Source organism: Anolis carolinensis, unplaced genomic scaffold (genome assembly GCF_035594765.1).
Source record: "Anolis carolinensis isolate JA03-04 unplaced genomic scaffold, rAnoCar3.1.pri scaffold_8, whole genome shotgun sequence".
Lineage (NCBI taxonomy): Eukaryota > Metazoa > Chordata > Lepidosauria > Squamata > Dactyloidae > Anolis > Anolis carolinensis.
The window spans coordinates 24,962,516-24,983,117 of NW_026943819.1; the positions used below are offsets into that span (position 1 = coordinate 24,962,516).

The 20,602-nt window shown below is 38.9% G+C and overlaps 1 long non-coding RNA gene across 1 annotated transcript in view; it reads right to left on the reverse strand.

Moving 5' to 3' along the window:
- The window catches only part of LOC134293519 (uncharacterized), a 57,178-nt gene extending 47,882 nt beyond the window's left edge, over positions 1–9,296 (reverse strand). The window contains exons 1-2 of the long non-coding RNA XR_010000457.1: positions 8,602–9,296; positions 7,683–7,770 (exon numbers count right to left, since the gene is read on the reverse strand). This is a non-coding gene — a long non-coding RNA (uncharacterized LOC134293519). The remainder of the gene's footprint in view (positions 1–7,682; positions 7,771–8,601) is intronic.
- Positions 9,297–20,602: the final 11,306 nt, after the last annotated feature.

A 20,602-nucleotide genomic window follows, 5' to 3' on the forward strand; every position in this document is an offset into this window, starting at 1 on the left:
TTATTTTTTAGTGTTTTTTATTATTTTTTATTGGGTTGCTAGGAGACCAAGTTGGAGGAGCTTAGCCTTCTAACTGGCAGCAATTGGATAAAAGCAATTATTCCTCTCCCTCTAATTAGGACTTTATTTTTCTTTTCTTTTTGTTGTATCAACCTAGAGGCGTGGATGATGGGTTGTGTTGTCAGATTTCGAGGTTGGGGGGCCTGTAGTTTTGTTGTTTTGTGGGTCGCCGTGATGCCATTACTTTTTATATATATAGATATTGTACAATACCACTATACCATATTATTATTAGTAATATTACATTTAATATATAATATATAATTAATATTATATTATACAATATTATTTACATTGTATTATTATTATTATTAGCCACCCTGAGTCCCCTACTGGGTGAGAAGGGCGGGGTAGAAATACTGTAATAAATAAATAAATATTATATTGCATTACATTATAATATTATTATCAATATTATATGTATACACAATATATTATATTATTACCATAGCACAATATTAGTAAATGAATGAACAATTCAATATTTAAAAATAAAAACAATCTTAACCAACATAAACCTATCAGGATTTCAATGGGAAGTGTGGGCCTGCTTCTGACCAATGAGATAGTCAAGTTAAGTAGGATTGTTGTTGTTGTTGTGTCTCTTCAAGTCATTCCAGACTTTGGGCAAGCCTAAGTCTAAAACTGAGGGCAGAGGCCAGGTAAATGACCTTGGAGGGCCGCATCTGGCCCCCGGGCCTTAGTTTGGGGATCCCTGAGATAACTACTAACTTCTAGAATGATAGATCAAGAATTTGGGAAATTGTCATGCTGGTCAAGGTTACATAAAAAAGCAACTCAGCTGCCAGGTACCGAAGAGCCTAAAGCAGGAGTTCTGCAAGTGGCACATCCTTGACTTCTTGCACTTTCTAAGAAATGGCTAAGCATTTGAATTATTTGAATTATTTGAATTTATTTAACACAACTGGTAGCATGTCCATTGGGAAAACTCAAGGCTGTCGTCCAGGGACACATTTTCCAGTAGGAAGACGCTTGCTAAAATTATTTCTCTTTTCTTTCAAGGATGAAATTATTTTGGAATTGCATTCATGTTCAAGATTAGCGTAGACTTTACTCACAAATCAGGAGCAAACAAAGCAGGTAGGAAACCTCGCATGGGACAGTGGGAGCAATACACTTGGCTGCTATCACATGAGCCGGAATAGCAACAGAAATGTAATTGCAATTCTGATAAGAGAGGGAAGGTACTATTTAGTAAAGTGTTCTCTCAAACATGGTGCATGATCTGACAATGGGGAGAAAAGCAAGGGAAGAATTAATTGCTGCCTGAAAACAATTTCACACCAGGATAAACATGGAAAAGATAGTTCTTCACATTTTTAAAAAAAATCAACATCTAGATATGTGTTGTCGAAGGCTTTCATGGCCGGAATCACTGGGTTGCTGTGAGTTTTCCAGGCTGTATGGCCATGTCCCAGAAGCATTCTCTCCTGACGTTTCGCCCACATCTATGGCAGGCATCCTCAGAGATTGTGAGGTTTATTGGCAACTAGGCTAATGAATTTTATGTATCTGTGGGAGATCCAAGTTGGGAGAAAGAATGTTTGTCTGCTGGAGGAAAGTGTGAAAGTTGCAATTAATCACCTTGATTTAATAGCATTGCAGATCCAAGGCCTGGCTGCTTCCTGCCTGGGAGAATCCTTAGTTGGGAGGTGTTAGCTGGCTCTGATTCTTACATGTCTGGAATCCCCCTGTTTTCAGAGTGTTGTACTTTATTCACTGTCCTGATTTTAGAGGTTTTTTTTTTTAAAAAAAAAAAATACTTGCTGCCAGATTTTGTTCATTTTCATGGTTTCCTCCTTTCTGTTGAAATTGTCCACATGCTTGTGGATTTCAATGGCTTCTCTTTATATTCTGACATGGTAGTTGTTAGAGCGGTCCAGCATATCAATAAATTGAGTAAGAATTTATGCAGTGGTACCTGCTAGAGGGGTTAGTTTAGGGTGGGGTAGCAAAAGGAGAAAGGAAGAAAAAGAAAAAAAAGGGAAAAAAGGAGAAAGGGGAAGGGAAAAAAGGTGTCTTCTGGCTTCCAAATTTTAAAACTTCTCTTGTGTCCCACTCCGTTTTTAAGTTTGCCAAATAGTTTTTCCTGTATCTAGATAACTTTTAACTAGGGTCCAGTCTGTTGCTTTCTTTGGTTTGCCCGCCAGAGCGGGTACCTATTGATCTACTCACATTGGCATGTTTTCAAACTGCTAGGTTGGCAGGAGCTGGGGCTAACAGCAGGTGCTCATTCCGCTCCCGGGATTTGAACCTGCGACCTTTCGGTCTGCAAGTTCAGCAGCTCAGTGCTTTAACACACTTTGCCACTTGAGTAGTTTTGTGTATATTCTTCCAAAAAGTTTTTGCCAATTTGCAGCCCCACCACATGCGGAAAAACGACCCGCCTTGTCCTTTACATTTTCAACATTTGTTTGAAATGTTTCTGTAACACTTTGCTAGTTTTTATAGTGTTATGTACCACTGATAAAACATTTTATATCATTTTTTCTTAAGGACGCTTAAGTAGGTATATCTTAATTTGATATTCCAGGCCTTCTCCCAGTCTTCCAATTTTATAGAGTGTCCAATTTGTTGTGCCCACTTTGTCAATGTAAATTCCATTTCTGAATTTTAAGTTTCACATTAGAAATCAAACCAGCAAAACTGGAAAATGAACATGTTGTGAATGTTTAAAGATCATTGTTTCAGCTCTTCAGTTATATCAAAGAATGCAGAAAAATCTGAACATTTCCCATGATTATAAATTCTATTTAGAGGGAAAGAATTGTGGCTAGGATTCATGATGGCAGTTATGGATTTGCATTCGATAATGTAGGGAATTTGTATGAAGTGCTACATATTCCATACTGTAATTTTTATAATGTTTTATATTGTAGCTTTTCTGTATTATTTTAGATTGTTGCTCTTTTGCAGATTGAATTTATTTGTGTGAATGGGAATGAGCTCTGGTTTCGGTATTAATAAACAAACACTTTGTAAGTATACGTAATTAAATGGCTCGTCTAGAATCTCAGCCAACATTTTGTAAAATGTGAAAATGGCAAAAAAATTAATAAAGCGGGAAGATATGAGAAGAATATGATCAGAGAGTCATTGAAAGAAAGAAAAGAAATCTAGCAGCAATAAAAGAAATATCACAACTGTATGCTTTAGCTTTTCTAAAAAAGCAAACAAACCAATAATAGCACTTAGTCATAGCAGGATCGATCTGCTGAGCTCCACTATTTGACAGCTTGTTTCTTGGTTTGGATCCCTGCCTGCCATTTAGGGAGGAACAAAGGCAGGTGAAGGAGGCAAAGGACTTCCAAACTGGTAAGTCACATGGATTTAAAGTTTGCTGTAGTTCTGAACCTTTTAAAAAAGAGTTTGTTCTAGTTTGTTCAATATTTGTAACAGAGGGAGATGTGTAGACTTGCACCATGTGCAGCTACGTATGTTAATGCTGCTAGTATTTCTCTTTTCAAGACGACAACAAGGAGCAGCTGAAATTCATGACACACAGGGTTGTCACTCCGGAAGTAGCTACAGTAGAGTCTCACTTATCCAACATAAACGGGCTGGCAGAAAGTTGGATAAGTGAATATGTTGGATACATATAATATACAACAAATTTGAAAGAAAAAGCAGTTCAATACGCAGTAATGCTATGTAGAAATTACTGTATTTACGAACTTGGCACCAAATATCATGATGTATTGAAAACATTGACTACAAAAAACGTTGGATAATCCAGAACGTTGAATAAGCGAGTGTTGGATAAGTGAGACTCTACTGTATTAACAAACTTGTGTTCTACTGAAATACCAAATGAAAACATTGGTTCCAGTTAACCTGGCTGTGTATTTCTCTGCAAAATTATTGCCTTGTCATGTTCATAATTATAACATGAAAACATTTCTGTCTTTCTGGAAAGCCTGCACCCCAAAATATACTGTATATACTCGAGTATAAGCCTAGTTTTTCAGCCCTTTTTTAAGACTGAAAAAGCCCCCCTCGGCTTATACTCGGGTGAGGGTCCTGGTTGGCTTATATTTGGGTCAGCTTATACTCGAGAATATATGGAACATTTATTGTGTTTCTCTATTATTATTGGTATTATTACATTTATTATTTTACTCTATTAAGAGTGTGTTGGAGGCTCTTCCTTTGTAGGCTTTTAAGATAGGGCAGGGTACAAATGAAGCTATTATTATTATTATTATTATTATTAGTAGTAGTAGTAGTAGTATTAAGTTATTGTTAATATCATATTGTTTTTGTTGACCCTACTTTTCCACTTACAAAGCTTGTTTACTGTTTTTATTTGAAATGCGGTAAATATTTTTTAAAAACTTTAACCTACTGATTCCTCAATATAATTTCATTGGGATCTACAGTAGAGTCTCACTTATCCAACATAAACGGGCCGGCAGAATGTTGGATAAGCGAATATGTTGGATAATAAGGAGAGATTAAGGAGAAACCTATTAAACATCAAATTAGGTTATGATTTTACAAATTCAGCACCAAAACATCATGTTATACAACAAATTTGACAGAAAAAGTAGTTCAATATGCAGTAATGTTACGTAGTAATTACTGTATTTACGAATTTAGCACCAAAATATCACGATGTATTGAAAACATTGACTACAAAAATGCGTTGGATAATCCAGAACGTTGGATAAGCGAGTGTTGGATAAGTGAGACTCTACTGTATTATTATTGAGTTATTGTTAATATCATATTGTTTTTGTTGACCCTACTTTTCCACTTACAGAGCTTGTTTACTGTTTTTCTTTGAAATGCGGTAAATATTTTTTTAAAAACTTTAACCTACTGATGCCTCAATATTATTTCATTGGGATCTATTTTCATTTTGAAACGTACCAGTAGCTGCTGCATTTCCACCCTCGACTTATACTCAAGTCAATAAGTTTCCCCAGTTTTTTGTGGTAAAATTAGGTGCCTCGGCTTATATTAGGGCCGGCTTATACTCGAGTATATACGGTACTTAAAATATAACGTGAAAAAGGACATTCCTGCCTAAGACTCTTTTAGTCCAAATTACCAGGCTGACAAATCTCTGGCTTGGAGACATCTCTATTTAGAGTCTTACAAAACCTTTCTCCGGCTAGTTTACAGCCATGTTTTAACCTTTAAGGCTCAAAATAATCTGTGTCCAGGATACCCAAAAGGATCAGTTTTTATTCCTGCCTGAGCTTTGGGATCACCAAGCGAAGGCCCACAGTAGAGAGTTGTGTAAAGAATTTGAAAATCTCCTGGCTTCCATTTCTATGAATTGCTCCCATTTCCCTCCTTCTGACCACTGTTGAAAGGCTTTGTGTGGTATTTTGCATGAAATGTGTGCATGGTTGTTGTTGTTCTTGTGTGCCTTCATGTCTTTTCTTACTTTCTGTGACTCTAAGCCAAATCTTTTGCATGGCTTTCTGGAGATGAGAGTACAATTGGCCCAAGTTGTCTATGGGTTTCCATGGCTAAGTAGGCAATCGAACCTTGTCCCTAATTTGGGGAATTTGTGCATTTTATTTATGCACTCCCCATGTGCATAAGAGATGCAAAAAAAGTCTTGTTCATGTGGAAATAATCAAATCAATCCAAGTTATTTCCCATCTTTAGTTTGTGAGAAATGTATTTCAGAAGGCAGTTGTTCCTTCAAGCTGAGGAACTCTTGATCATAATTGCTTGCTCTGGCGTTCCAAACCTGTGTTTTTGCTTGATTTGGCTTTTTCTTTTAGAGTGTCTATTCGTACTTTATAAGGTGTTAAGATATTTTATTGATCACCAAAATGTGCACTGAAATCGTTAGAAACCTCAATTGATTGACAGGGCATAAGTAAGTTAACTGATTTATTAAATACGTGGAATTCTTTCTCCTTTTTTAGTTTTCTGGGATGAAATCTCAGCTTCCTTAATTGCAGGCTTTCCTAACCCGCATATCTGTGACAGATGCCTTTATCATCTTTTTCAGGTGTTCTCTGGATTATCCTCTTTCTCCCTTTCAATCTATCCTATTCTTTTCTTCTTCTGTAAAAACCTATATCTAGCTAAATAGAGCTAGATATTGGGAGCTTCTAATTTATGGGTGCTTTAGGATGAAAGGTTGGAGGAATCATTACTGAGCAAAACTTTGAGCTTTTAAATAATATATATATATATACACACACACACACACACACACACACACACACACACAGTAGAGTCTCACTTATCCAAGCTTGGATAAACAGGCCGGCAGACGCTTGGATAAGCGAATATCTTGGATAATGAGGAGGGATTAAGGAAAAGCCTATTAAACATCAAATTAGGTTATGGTTTTACAAATTAAGCACCAAAACATCATGTTATACAACAAATTTGACAGAAAAAGTAGTTCAATACACAGTAATGTTATGTTGTAATTACTGTATTTACGAATTTAGCACCAAAATATCACGATATATTGAAAACATTGACGACAAAAATGGCTTGGATAATCCAGAGGCTTGGATAAGTGAGACTCTACTGTATATGTGTGTGTGTGTGTGTGTGTGTGTGTGTGTGTGTGTGTATATATATATATATATATATATATATATATATGGTAAAAGTTTTCCCCTGACATTAAGTTTAGTCGTATCCGACTCTGGGGTTGTTGCTCTTCTCTATTTCTTAGCCAAAGAGCAGGCGTTGCCTGTAGACACCTCCAAGGTCATGTGGCCGGCATGACTTCATGGAGAGCTGTTACCTTCCTGCTGGAGCAGTACCTATTGCTCTACTCACATTTGTATGTTTTTGAACTGCTAGGTTGGCAGAAGCTGGGGCTAACAGTGGTAGCTCACCCTGCTCCCTGGATTCGAACCACCAAGTTTTCGGTCAGCAAGTTCAGCAGCTCAGCGGTTTAACCCACTACACAACCAGGGGCTCTTGTATTAATACACACACACGCACACACATATATATACAGTAGAGTCTCACTTATCCAACATAAACGGGCCGGCAGAACATTGGATAAGCGAATATGTTGGATAATAAGGAGGGATTAAGGAAAAGCCTATTAAACATCAAATTAGGTTACGATTTTACAAATTAAGCACCAAAACATCATGTTATACAACAAATCTGACAGAAAAAGTAGTTCAATATGCAGTAATGCTATGTAGTACTTACTGTATTTACAAATTTAGCACCAAAATATCACGATGTATTGAAAACATTGACTACAAAAATGCATTTGATAATCCAGAATCCTGGATAAGTGAGTGTTGGATAAGTGAGACTCTACTGTATATATATACACACATACATACATACATACACACACACACCATAAAACCACTCCCTTTGCCCATCTACTGAATGAAAAGAGCAAGCAAGACTGAGGAGAAGAGAGAGTCCATGAATCAAAGTTGCAGGAAGTGTATGGAGTAGTTACAATTTATACATGCAAGATAGAGGGATTCAACCTGGAGGAAAGAGCTCGGATTGTGAGTAACGATGAGGCCGGGGGTATCTCTGCAAATAAATCCCGTTGCCTTCATTTGTTGTGCATCTGGGCAGCGGCACAGGCAAGGCTGTATTTCATGCCATCATGGGTATGTATATAAAATACTTCCCACCTTTCAATTAGATTCCTGATGGGATCTCTGACCAGCCTTAAGCGCTGCCTCCTGGCTCCACGGACACATCGGCTCCATCCATCTTGCCCTGCCGGTGATGAAGCCATAAATCATTTTAATGGAATCCTCAGATTCAGATATTAGGAGCTTCTAATTTATGGGTGCTTTAGGATGAAAGGTTGGAGGAATCATTACTGAGCACCTCAGCCCTTTCAATGCAACACTTTGAGCTTTTAAATAAATCATTTGTCTCGCCATATATTTTAAGCCTGGCTTCTTCCCTTCTTCTCTTATGCTGTTCCACCCAAAAGCCTCCCTATTTCCCATTAACTGGAGAACCTTCAATATCCTACTCAGCTTCCTTTACGCTGCACATTCCCAACATGACCAGGACATCATTGCCACTGCTGGCTTGGCCTTCAAGACTTCAAGAAGCAGCTTATGTTTCTGGAGGAGGCATGATAAAGTCATGGAAAAAGAAAAGGGCATTTCACCGGAGTTATGGGAACTAACACTCAGTTTGTCCACTCTACATGTTTATTACTTTTGTCATTATTTTCACAGTCTACTATATGTTACTCACGAATTTTGGACCATCAGCGAGTCCAGTTCTATCTGGAACTAATGTCAAATTGTTTCTGACATGGGCGACCCTAAAGAGAACTTACCAGAGGGTTTTCTTTGCATGATTTATTCAGAAGACGCTTGCCCTTTCCTCCCTGTGAGAAATTTTGAATATCTGGCAGTTTTACCCATTATTGTTCTCTCTTCTAAGTTCAGTCTACTATATTTGATGAGACAGAAAGATAAGGAGAGTTCTTATTATTATGGCAGGTTACCATCAACTACTTTTGATATGAGAGAACCCAGCACACCTACATTCTTATTCTTACATGTATTGAAAAGAAAGGAAACTCACCTTTATCTTCACAATCAGCTTCTGGCCATTTCCTCCCATTTCTCTGCTGGACACCAAACACCCTTCAGTTGTTTCCCTCTCTTTTTATCTTACCAATTACATGCCAGGGATACCTGAAATCTGCTTTACTTTCTATAATAGCCATTCACAACCTCAGTATAGGCTTGCCTTTTCCCAATTTTGCATTATTGGTGAGAATAAATGGTCACAGTCTGCTTGAAAGTGTGCGTGCATGCTTATGAGTAAAAGAAATCAATGTACATTTTCTACACATTTTCTCCTTAATTATTCAATATATTGGAATCTAACTTTAGCATAGTGAGCAAGCACATTCCCCTGCTGTGCAACTTTTGTCTGCTACCTTTTCAAATGGCTTCATCTTTTGTATGATTTTCTGGGTTAGGGAACCGCAGTGCAAAATTCCAAGGAGCACGGAAATCAAAGGAGGATTGTCTTCAAGTTCACATATTCGTTCAAGGCATGCAAATTATTGCAGTTCATTTAAAAAGAAGGACACAATGCATTTTTCTCCTATAACTGCCCATATTATTCTGAGCTCTGAAAGCGATATTAAATCAAGTTAGACCATTGCTCCATCTATTCAATATGCCATATCCTGAGCCTAAGATGGCAAGAACATCCTTATTCATTATCTGTTGTCCTACTTTTCAAATTTTCCAGTTTCTGTCACCTCCCCCTGCTTTCTATTATTGATCCCAACTTATTTCAGTTACTACGAATTGAGATTGAAATGTGTTGTCGAAAGCTTTTATGGACAGAATCACTGGGTTGTTGTAAGTTTTCCGGGCTGTATGGCCATGTTCCAGAAGCATTCTCTCCTGATGTTTCGCCTGCATCTATGGCAAGCATCCTCAGAGGTTGTGAGGTCTGTTGGAATCTAGGCAAGTGAGGTTTATATATCTGTGGAATAATGTCCAGGGTGGGAGAAAGAACTCTTGTCTGTTTGAATATTCTGATCACATTGTCTGGGGTTTTTTGTGAGCTGTAATATAAAAGTAACAAGAGTACAGTAGAGTCTCACTTATCCAACACTCGCTTATCCAATGTTCTGGATTATCCAACGCATTTTTGTAGTCAATGTTTTCAATATATCATGATATTTTGGTGCTAAATTCATAAATACAGTAATTACTACATAGCATTACTGCATATTGAACTACTTTTTCTGTCAATTTTGTTGTCTACCATGATGTTTTGGTGCTTCATTTGTAAAATCATAACCTAATTTGATGTTTAATAGGCTTTTCCTTAATCTCTCCTTATTATCCAACATATTCGCTTATCCAACATTCTGCCGGCCCGTTTATGTTGGATAAGTGAGACTCTACTGTACTGTGTTTCCCCGAAAATAAGACAGTGTCTTATATTATTTTTTACTCCCAAAGATGTGCTAGGTCTTATTTTTAGGGGATGTCTTATTTTTCCATGAAGAAGAATTCACATTTATTGTTGAACAAAAAATGAACATTTATTCTATACTGCACAGTAGTTGTCATCACAAACCAACATAACCAAACCAGACAAACTGTGACTTCTGTCAAGATTTTCCATATTTCCATATACAACTAGTATGTACATTTACCAATCCTGCACGCTCTGGTGTTTTGTTTGGTGGGCACCGGGCATGCTTCCAAACAAAAACTTTGCTAGGTCTTACTTTCAGGGGAGGCCTTATATTTAGCAATTCAGCAAAACCTCTACTAGGTCTTATTTTTTGGGGATGTCTTATTTTAGGGGAAACGGTCTGAATGTTGCAATTGGTCGGCTTGGTTAGTATTGAATGGACTTGAAGCTTCGAAGCCTGGTTGCGCCCTGCTTTTGTTGAGAGGTGTTTGCTGGCCCTAGACATTCCATAGATATATAAACTTCACTTGCCTAGTTTCTGAGGATGCGTGCCATAGATGCAGGCGAAACGTCAGGAGAGAATGCTTCTGGAACATGGCCATACAGCCTGGAAAACTCACAGCAACCCAGAGATTGAAATGCTTTGTTTTCATTCATTTAATTTAACTGAATGGAAAGGAGAAGCAAGGGCAAAATCAGGGTTGTTGTATGTCTTTCAGGCTGTGTGGCCATGTTCCAGAAGTATTCTCTCCTGACGTTTCACCCACATCTATGGCAGGCATCCTCAGGCGTTGTGAGATATGGATAAACTAAGTAAGGAAAGGAAAGAATATATATCTGTGTAGAGTCCAGGGTGTGGCAAGAGTCCTTTGTCACTGGGAAGCCAGCATTAATGTTTCAGTTAATCGCCCAAATTAGCATTGGAAAGGTTTTGTCTCTTGCCTGGGGGCATCCTTTGTTCAGTCATTAGCTGTCCTTGGGGTTCCTCTGCCCTCAGAGTGTTGGTTCCCATCTACTGTTTTGATTTTTGAGTTTAAAATCAAATAATATCCAGCCTGGACACAGGATATTATTTGAGAACACAGAATTGCTGGACCATACCAACAACTATCATGTCAGACTACACAGAGAAGCCATTGAAATCCACAAGCATGTGGACAACTTCAACAGAAAGGAAGAAACCATGAAAATGAACAAAATCTGGCTACCAGTATTAAAAAACTCAAAAATCAAATCAGTAGATGGGAACCAACACTCTGAGGGCAGAGGAGCCCCAAGGACGGCTAATGACTGAACAAAGGATGCCCCCAGGCAAGAGACCAAACCTTTCCAATGCTAATTTGGGTGATTAACTGAAACATTAATGCTGGCTTCCCAGTGACAAAGGACTCTTGCCACACCCTGGACTCTACACAGATATATATTGTTTCCTTTCCTTACTTAGTTTATCCATACCTCACAACCTCTGAGGATGCCTGCCATAGATGTGGGCGAAACGTCAGGAGAGAATACTTCTGGAACATGGCCACACAGCCTGAAAGACATACAACAACCCTGTGATCCCGGCCATGAAAGCCTTTGACAACACAAGGGCAAAATCTTTCCCTTCCCAGTAAAGTCCAGCAAAAGCAAACTGTTGCCAAAATTGTGTGTCCGAAAATTTGATTGGACTCTGACATTGCTTGGCATTCCTCTGTGAGATGTTGAAGGTATGGTATCCTTCAGCAAAGCTTCAAAGACCCAAGGTAGTCGAGGAACTTATAAATCCTTAAGAACCTTTAATAATGCAGTCATAGATATGACTATTTTTTTGGGTACATTGGATTATACTTTCAAAAGGTCCACCTCCCCAACACAGATCTTTGAGCAATCCACTCATTTTCTCCAGGAGAACAAATTATAACTATCCTCCAAATCTTGTCAACTTGTACAAGGCTTTTATTAGTTTTAGCTCCCTGCTGAGAAAAAGTTTTCCTCCTATCCTTTTTTTAAAAAAATCTTTTTATTCTCTCCTTTTATCATAGTATCTTGAGGCAGAAAGTGAAAAACAATACAATCTTAACAATTTAAACTATTCCAAATTAAAATCAATAAATAATTTAGACAGGATATTTTATATATAATCTTGAGATGTATAATATCTCAACAGAGGAGCTTTAATAGGCTAAGAGAGGTGGATTGTTTTTAAATTCATATGCGCAAAATTAAATTGCTCCCCAAAGGCTTGGCACCAAAAATAAACCAATGTTGATGACAGATGGGAGAGAACTGCACAAATAAGGTGCGACAATCAAGAAGTTCCTCTCCCATGTCATTTTGCATTAAATTGCTCCTACTAATGTAACTGAGGAAGGCCCCACTGACAAATCTCAGTTATCAGGCAGATAATGGATTCACTCAATTCTAAGGCACCATCAAATCTAATGCACGCCACAGTTTTCAAAACCTTGAGACTAAAAAAAGTATTTGCTGCCGAATGTAATGCACAATGGCAGAAGTTGCACTCTTTGTAATTTGGCCAAGAAAAGATTGTGCATTACAGTTGCTGCCTGTTTGAATCCTTGATGGAGTATATTGATCTGGATTTGTAATTTTATGTCTGTTTTTAATAGAATTGTTTTGGTTTTGTCTTATGATGTAGCTTATTATGTTTACTATATTTAAGCTTGTGTTTTTTGACAATTGAATATTTTTTTATGTTCATGTTGGAAACTGCCCTCAGTCCTCTCGAGGAGATGGAGAGGTATATAAATAAAGTATTTATTATTATTATTATTATTATTATTATTATTATTATTATTATTATTATTTAATAATTATCAATAATAATATTTATTAATAATATTAATATAATAATAATAATAATAATAATAATAATAATAATAATAATAATAATAAGGTAAAGGTTTCCCCTGACGTTAAGTCCAGTCATGTCTGACTCTGGGGGTTGGTGCTCATCTCCATTTCTAAGCTGAAGAGCCGGCGTTGTGTGTAGACACCTCCAAGGTCATGTGGCCAGCATGACTGCATGGAGCGCCGTTACCTTCCCGCCGAAGCGGTACCTATTGATCTACTCACATTTGCATGTTTTCGAACTGCTAGGTTGGCAGAAGCTGGGGCTAACAGCGGGTGCTCACTCCACCCCTTGGGATTTGAACCTGTGACCTTTCGGTCTGCAAGTTCAGCAGCTCAGTGCTTTAACACAATAATTAATAAATAATAATAATAGTAATAATAATAATAATACTTTATTTAAAAACAAAAGTGTTCGAATACCAAAGCTTCCATCAATGGAAAGGAAAACTTTTGGATGCATCTCTACTGTAGAATGAATCCACTAACTGCCCCATCTCAAAGGTCTTGAGCTGTCTGTGCCAAAGAATACTGGTGCCTTTTTAAATTACAATTTCCAGGATTGAATAGCATTGAGCCAAGGCAATTGAATTAGAGATGCCGCCCCTCAAATAGGGACTCAATAGGGCTGGATGGCCATCTGTCGGGGGTGCTTTGAATGCGATTTCCTGCTTCTTAGCAGGGGGTTGGACTGGATGGCCCATGAGGTCTCTTCTAACTCTACTATTCTATGATTCTACTCCATGTGCTCATGAAGCAGCTTCCCCTTTTGCTTTGGCTCAGCACTTAGGTTACCATATCATGCAAATTGAATGTGCACCCAAATTTTGGCGAGGCAATTTAGCCAAAAAAAGGTGAGGTTTAGATTCAAGTAAATATGGTATATAGAAGGAGAGTTTTAGTCAGTGGGAATCCGATGGAGCTCTCCATGGTCCTGGTTTAAAAAAGGAAACCTTGACTTGAATAGCCTGCACAATTTGACCTAACCGTAACTTTGTTCTGTTTACTTGACTGGACTGAGTGTACTGCATGTTACCAACTGTCCTTGTCAACCTTGACTTCACAGAGGATGAGACAGAAAAACTGTGCAGCCTTAGAATAACACTTGTAAGGTGAATACAGGCATCAAAAAGAGGACGATCTTGATATTTTTAATTTTTTTCTGTGCCTCCTCTCTCTTTTATTTATCTTGGTTTGTATCTGTTTGTGTGTACACTGAGCCCACTATTATTTCATGCTTAAATACTCTAAAAACAGCAGAGCTATTATTATCTTGGAATCTAAGCAGGGTCAGCTTAGTTATGACTTGAATGGGAGACCATCAATGAAAGCCAATGGGGGTCAAGACTCTTCTGGACACTTAGACCAGTTCTTAAACACACTTCTGGAATGAGATTCATGAATTCCAAGTAGACTGGAACATACTTAGTCCTAATCTTTTTATACTGGTTTTAAACCACTTCATTTGATGTGTTGCAATAGCAGATTCCCAGATTAGTTTAGTGTTTACACCTTATTTTATTTTTTGTTTATTTAATATTTAATGTTTAGGTAAAAGTAAAGGTTTTCCCCTGATGTTAAATCTAGTCGTGTCTGACTCTGTGGGTTGGTGCTCATCTCCATTTCTAAACTGAAGAGCCGGCGTTGTCTGTAGACACCTCCAAGGTCATGTGGCCGGCATGACTGCATGGAGTGCCGTTACCTTCCTGATGGATCTACTCACATTTACATGTTTTCGAACTGCTAGGTTGGCAGAAGCTTGAGCTGACAGCAGGAGCTCACTCCACTCCCCGGATTCGAACCACCAACCTTTCGGTCAGAAAGTTCAGCAGCTCAGTGGTTTAACTGACTGCACCACCGGGGGCTCCATTTATTGTTTATTTTACTTAAATGATAATTGTCTTTACTGTTCTAATGCAGCACAAATCCTATGCAAAATCATACTACAGTAGAGTCTCACTTATCCAAGCCTCACTTATCCAAGCCTCTGGATTATCCAAGCCATTTTTGTAGTCAATGTTTTCAATATATCGTGATATTTTGGTGCTAAATTCGTAAATACAGTAATTACAACGTAACATTACTGCGTATTGAACTACTTTTTCTGTCAAATTTGTTGTATAACATGATGTTTTAGTGCTTAATTTGTAAAATCATAACCTAATTTGTTGTTTAAGGGGCTTTTCCTTAATCCCTCCTTATTATCCAAGATATTCGCTTATCCAAGCTTCTGCTGGCCAGTTTAGCTTGGATAAGTGAGACTCTACTGTATATATTTTTGACATTAATATTGAAATCTGAAATATATGCAGAAAGTCTTTACTGTAGGGTACATTTCAGAGGTTGGAACTGGGTGAAAAAAAAATCACCTTTGAGCATTCCTTCATTAAGAAAATCCTATGAAGTTAACGGAGTCATTATAGGTTGACAGGCAACCTGAAGTTGCATATGTGCACATGGTCACTCCTTTCTGTCTCCGTCCCTTCAGCAGTCAATGGCATTGTCAGTCTTCCCGTGCCACCCACACTTCTTTGGCAGCTGCTTTCCGCTTCTTCATCCGTCTTTTCTTCCTTTTCTCTCCTACCTGCTGCCATACCTTTTTAGTGTCCTTTCCTTCTTACAAATAAAATACTTCCACTGCAGCCCAAGTGACTGCAACAGATGGGGGTTGACAATCCATCAGTATTTCAAGGAGGCTGCAAAAGGTACGGACAGCTCCATTGGCTCCAGAGAGCCATAATTCAATTGGCAAAAGCCTCACAGTATCAAAGGCAATCGCAAGGGCCATCTATCCTTGCCCTGCAGGAATACACCGTTAAAGTACATCCAAAGTAGGAGACTCCACCACCCTCGAAGGCAATCTATTCCATGGCTAAATAGCTCTTACCATCAGAATGTTCTTGTTAATGTTCAAACAGAATCTTTTTTCTTGTCATTTGAATCAGTGGAGCAGCAGAAAATGAGCTTGTTCCAATTTCTACATGACATCCCTTCAAATATTTAGAGATGGCTATCATGTCATCTCAATTTTCTCTTTACCAGCCTGAACGTACCCAGCTCCCTAAGCTGTTCTCTAGTTCCTATAACAACTTTCTTAGTCTCTGGACACATTGCATCCTTCTTGAACTGGAGTTCGGTATTCCAGGAAAGACCTGCCAAAGCTGAGTACAGTGGTATTGTTACCAGTTGATATGTTGATGCACGCCAGAAGTGCATTGGGCAGTTGTTGTTCTTTTTTCTGCTGCTGGCTTATAATAAATAATAATAAAAATAAAACTTTATTTATATACCGCCCTATCTCCCGGATGGGACTCAGGGCGGTTTACAGTAATAAAAGCAAACACAAACATTACATAACAACATAATACACATTATTAAAAAAAAGTAAAACAATACAATTATAACAATAACTTACATGACCAGATCAAGATCAAGGGGATAGGAACCATAAAACCAATATATTAAAATGTATCATTTTAGGCTAGGGAAATGTCACAGACAGAACGCCAGCAAGTAAAACAAAACTCAGTTTATTGAGGTTACAGAACTAAAAAACACCCGTAGGAAACAAAGAACAGGGCAAACACTTGACTTCAGTGTGATAAGTAACAAAAAACAGCTCAGTTTGAGCTTAAACGGTTCAAAGGAATAAACCGGGTTAAACAGAAGTATAATCCGGATTAAATCAAAGTGCTTACTTCAGCCTGGCAAACAATGCAAACAAAAGGGGATCAACAGGAGTCAGAATGTAAACAACAGATTGGTGGCAGATTCCTCTCTGCTACTCAGAAACAGCAGGGGGAGTAAACCAGGCTTGTTTATCCCTTCCTGCAGCGGACGAAAGCGTGGTCGTAGTCAGGATTCAGTTTGAGGTTCAGCGGTCAACGAAATCTAGGTCCAAGCACAGCGGTCAGGGTAACGGCAGTCAGCGGGGTCCCAATCCGGTCCAGAGGTCTATAGCCAAGCGTAGTCGTCCAGAAATCCAAGAGTCTCACCGATAGCCAGCAGAAGGGATAATCCGGAATCGAAGTCAGTCAGTTCAGCGTCAATCCAGTAAGTAGGTATTGCCCGTCAAAAAGACGACGGAGGTCCAAGCTATTGAGATTAAACACAAGTTGCACAGAGAAAAACCCCGCACAGTTCCTCCCGCCGTCAATGCCCAGTGTCCTTGGTAAACTTACGTATCCAGCAATGAATCACACCCGTCTTCAGGAAGTTCCCCAACAAGAGCCCAAGCGTCCGTCCAGATTACCTTGCCCAACGCAATTAGACATTGATCCCAAACCCCATTTTATCCCAGTTCAAGCTCATCATCGCTGTCAGCTGCCATCCCAATTCCAGACGCCCCAACATCATCATCCTCATCAGAGCTTAAGCACCTTTGACTACGCCCCACAGCATCCCCAGCTGTGGATCCCGCTCCATCCCTCCAGCCAGTCCATGGGTCTGATCCTGCAACCCGCCAATCACCTCCCATGCTTTCATTGCCTGTTTCCCCAACACCCAAATCCTCCCTCACACGAGTCCATTCCATGTCATCCTCCTCCGAGCTGGCCATCTCTTCCTCCAAACCCTCAGAAAAACCCTCAAATGAGTCCTCATCTGTCGGGTCTGTAAACAAATCCCGGAGCCGTTTTCTTTCACGCTCCTCGAAAGAGTCTGACTCTCGAGGAGTCTTATGACCCCTTCTTCTATTACCGGAGCCCGAAGGCTCAACCATAACAGGAAATCTTGTGCAATATATGTTTAGCTCATGGTCTACTAAGACCCCTAGAACACTTTCAGACATCCTATTGTTAAGCCATTCATTTTCCCTGCCTTTCATTTTTCAGTTTTCATTTTCTCTTTTCAGATATATGGGATCAGTTCTTTGTTCTTCCTTTTCTCTGCTGTTAACCATGGAGTGAATCCTGTTGATTAGCACCAATTAGAATAGACCACCCGATCCGAAATAGATACATTCAATTAAATCAATGTTGGAAGATACATGTATGGATCATGGATCACATATATCAGAGAAGGGCAATGAGAATAATAAGAGATATGGGGAACAAAACATATGAGGAGAGATTGAAGGAGCTGGAAATGAGCTGCTGGGTGAAGAGAAGATTGGGGGGCATTTTTAATAATAATAATAATAATAATAATAATAATAATAATAATAATAATAATAATAACCCTAACTGCCAACTGCAAGAGGCCACCCTGCTGGGATCTGTGCGCATCATACGAAAATACATCACACAGTCCTAGACACTTGGGAAGTGTTCGACTTGTGATTTTGTGATATGAAATCCAGCATATCTGTCTTGTTTGCTGTGTCATAATAAAATAATAATAATAATAATAATAATAATAATAATAATAATAATAATAATAATAATAATACTTTATTTATATACCTCCCTATCTCCTCAGGGCGGTTTCCAACATAGTAAAGGAAACCATACAACAACTTAAAACCATGCAACAACTAAACATAATACAATAATGAACATAAGTATACAAGACATATAAATCAATCAACACAGAATTAAAAGCTAGTCAAATGATCCATCAATTTATTTATTATTTATTTATTTACAGTATTTATAATCCACCCTTCTCACCCCAAAGAGGACTCAGGGCAGATTACAATGAACATATATATGGCAAACATTCAATGCCATCAGACAAACAACACACAGAGGCAATTTTAACATTTCCAGCTTCATGAGAGTATGCTCAATTCCAGCCACAGGGGGAGCTGTTGCTTCATCATCCGTGAGTGACACCGAGTGCTGTACTACCTCATTCCTTTCCCCGTGCTGCTGGCAGTTTTATGGTGTTGTAAATTAGTTAACTGGAGCCCCGGTGGCGAAGTGTGTTAAAGCATTGAGCTGCTGAACTTGCAGACTGAAAGGTCTCAGGTTCAAACCCCGGGAGCGGCGGGAGCGGCCACTGTTAGCTCCAGCTTCTACCAACCTAGCAGTTCGAAAACATACCAATGTGAGTAGATCAATAGGTACCGCTCCGGCAGGAAGGTAATGGCGCTCCATACAGTCATGCCGGCCACATGACCTTGGAGGTGTCTATGGACAATGCCGGCTCTTCGGCTTAGAAATGGAGATGAGCACCAACCCCCAGAGTCAGACATGATTGGACTTAACGTCAGAGGAAACCTTTACCTTTTTAGGTAAATATCTCAAAGCCTGCATAGAGAGAAGAGGAGAGGCTTGTTTTTTTTACTGCTTTATAAGGTAGAGCTAGATCTAATGTTTTTCAGTTACAGGAAGGTAGATTTGGATTGAACAATAGAAGGACCTTCTTGATGGTGAGAGTGGTTCAGAAATGGAAACATTTCCCTCGAGAGGTTGTGGGGTCTCCATCTTTGGATGTCTTCATACATGGTATACTTATACCTTAAAACATTTTCACAAGGAACCAATGGAATTTTACTTATTTTCAGAGCAAATAAGTCTGCAGGTAACTTTCCATCCACATAATGCACTGACCGACTTGGTTATCAAGGTCCACAGCACTCGAAAGAAAATGAATAATCCTCCTAGGCTGGAAAATACAATACATGTATTTTATGAGTCTAACCTTGTTGCAGAGAGACTTCTGTCCATTTAGCTATGAATAATTCAGCTTGCAACAGAGTTTATTGAAGGCTGCTATCCAAAACATCCCGGTTATGACTCTGGCAGCTCTTTCCAGCATAAATCCCTTATATACTGAGGGTTTGTTTTTCATGCCATTGCTAAATGGAATGGAGAAATGGGATCTCTCTGTGAGAGTATATAGTGCACAAATCTTTGTGGATAAACAGAGCAAAGCTGTGACTTCTAATACTACCGATATGTTGTACCATAAGCATCTGCCCCACTATGTCTTCACAACTTATTTCTATACATAGTTGGTCAGTATGTAGCTTCTTTCCTGGTAAGTGTGCAATCCTGTACACAGAAGTAAATTGCTCCAGAGCTTGGAAATGTTACTTTTCAACTAGAAAGTTATTTCAGTTTTAATGACAATCTCAGATTCCCCAGCTCGTAGGACCATTCTACCCTTGCTATCCTGAAACTGGCTGCATGGCATCCATAACCTTAAAAAAGAAGAAAAAGAGAAGGTTCTGAAAGAGGGCTGTGCAATTCGTGTTAACCCCGTGCCATTTTCGGTATCCTGATTTCTGCTTCCCCCACTTCCATTTTTTGGGAGCTTCCTGAATTCAGAAGGGCAAAATGCAATTTTTCAATCCAGAAGTCAAAAGATCAGTTTTCACTTTGGGAAGATCTGGCTCATTGGTGGCAATGGGGGAACTTCCATGATTCCCCTTTCTATCATTTTTAGGGCTGTTGGGTTGAAAATGACCACACTGGGAGGACATATTAACCATTGCCATCCTCCTGAGTTTCAGAATGTTTGGGTCATACAATGATTTTGAAGATATTCATAAACTTTCTATGAATAAAAACTCCTTTGAAACACCCCAAAAGGTATCCCAGGGGAGGATCTGATTGAGATCTGGGCTGTGGCGCAGCTGGCTAGTAACCAGCTGCAATAAATCACTACTGACCGAGAGGTCATGAGATCAAAGCCCGGGTCAGATTAAACCTCCGACCATTAAATAGCCTGGCTTGCTGTTGACCTATGCAGCCCCAAAAGACAGTTGCATCTGTCAAGTAGGGAAATTTAGGGACGCTTTATGCGGGAGGCTAATTTAACTAATTTACAACATCATAAAACTGCCAGCAAAACACAAGGAAAGGAATGAGGAAGTACAGCCACTAGTGGACAGTGA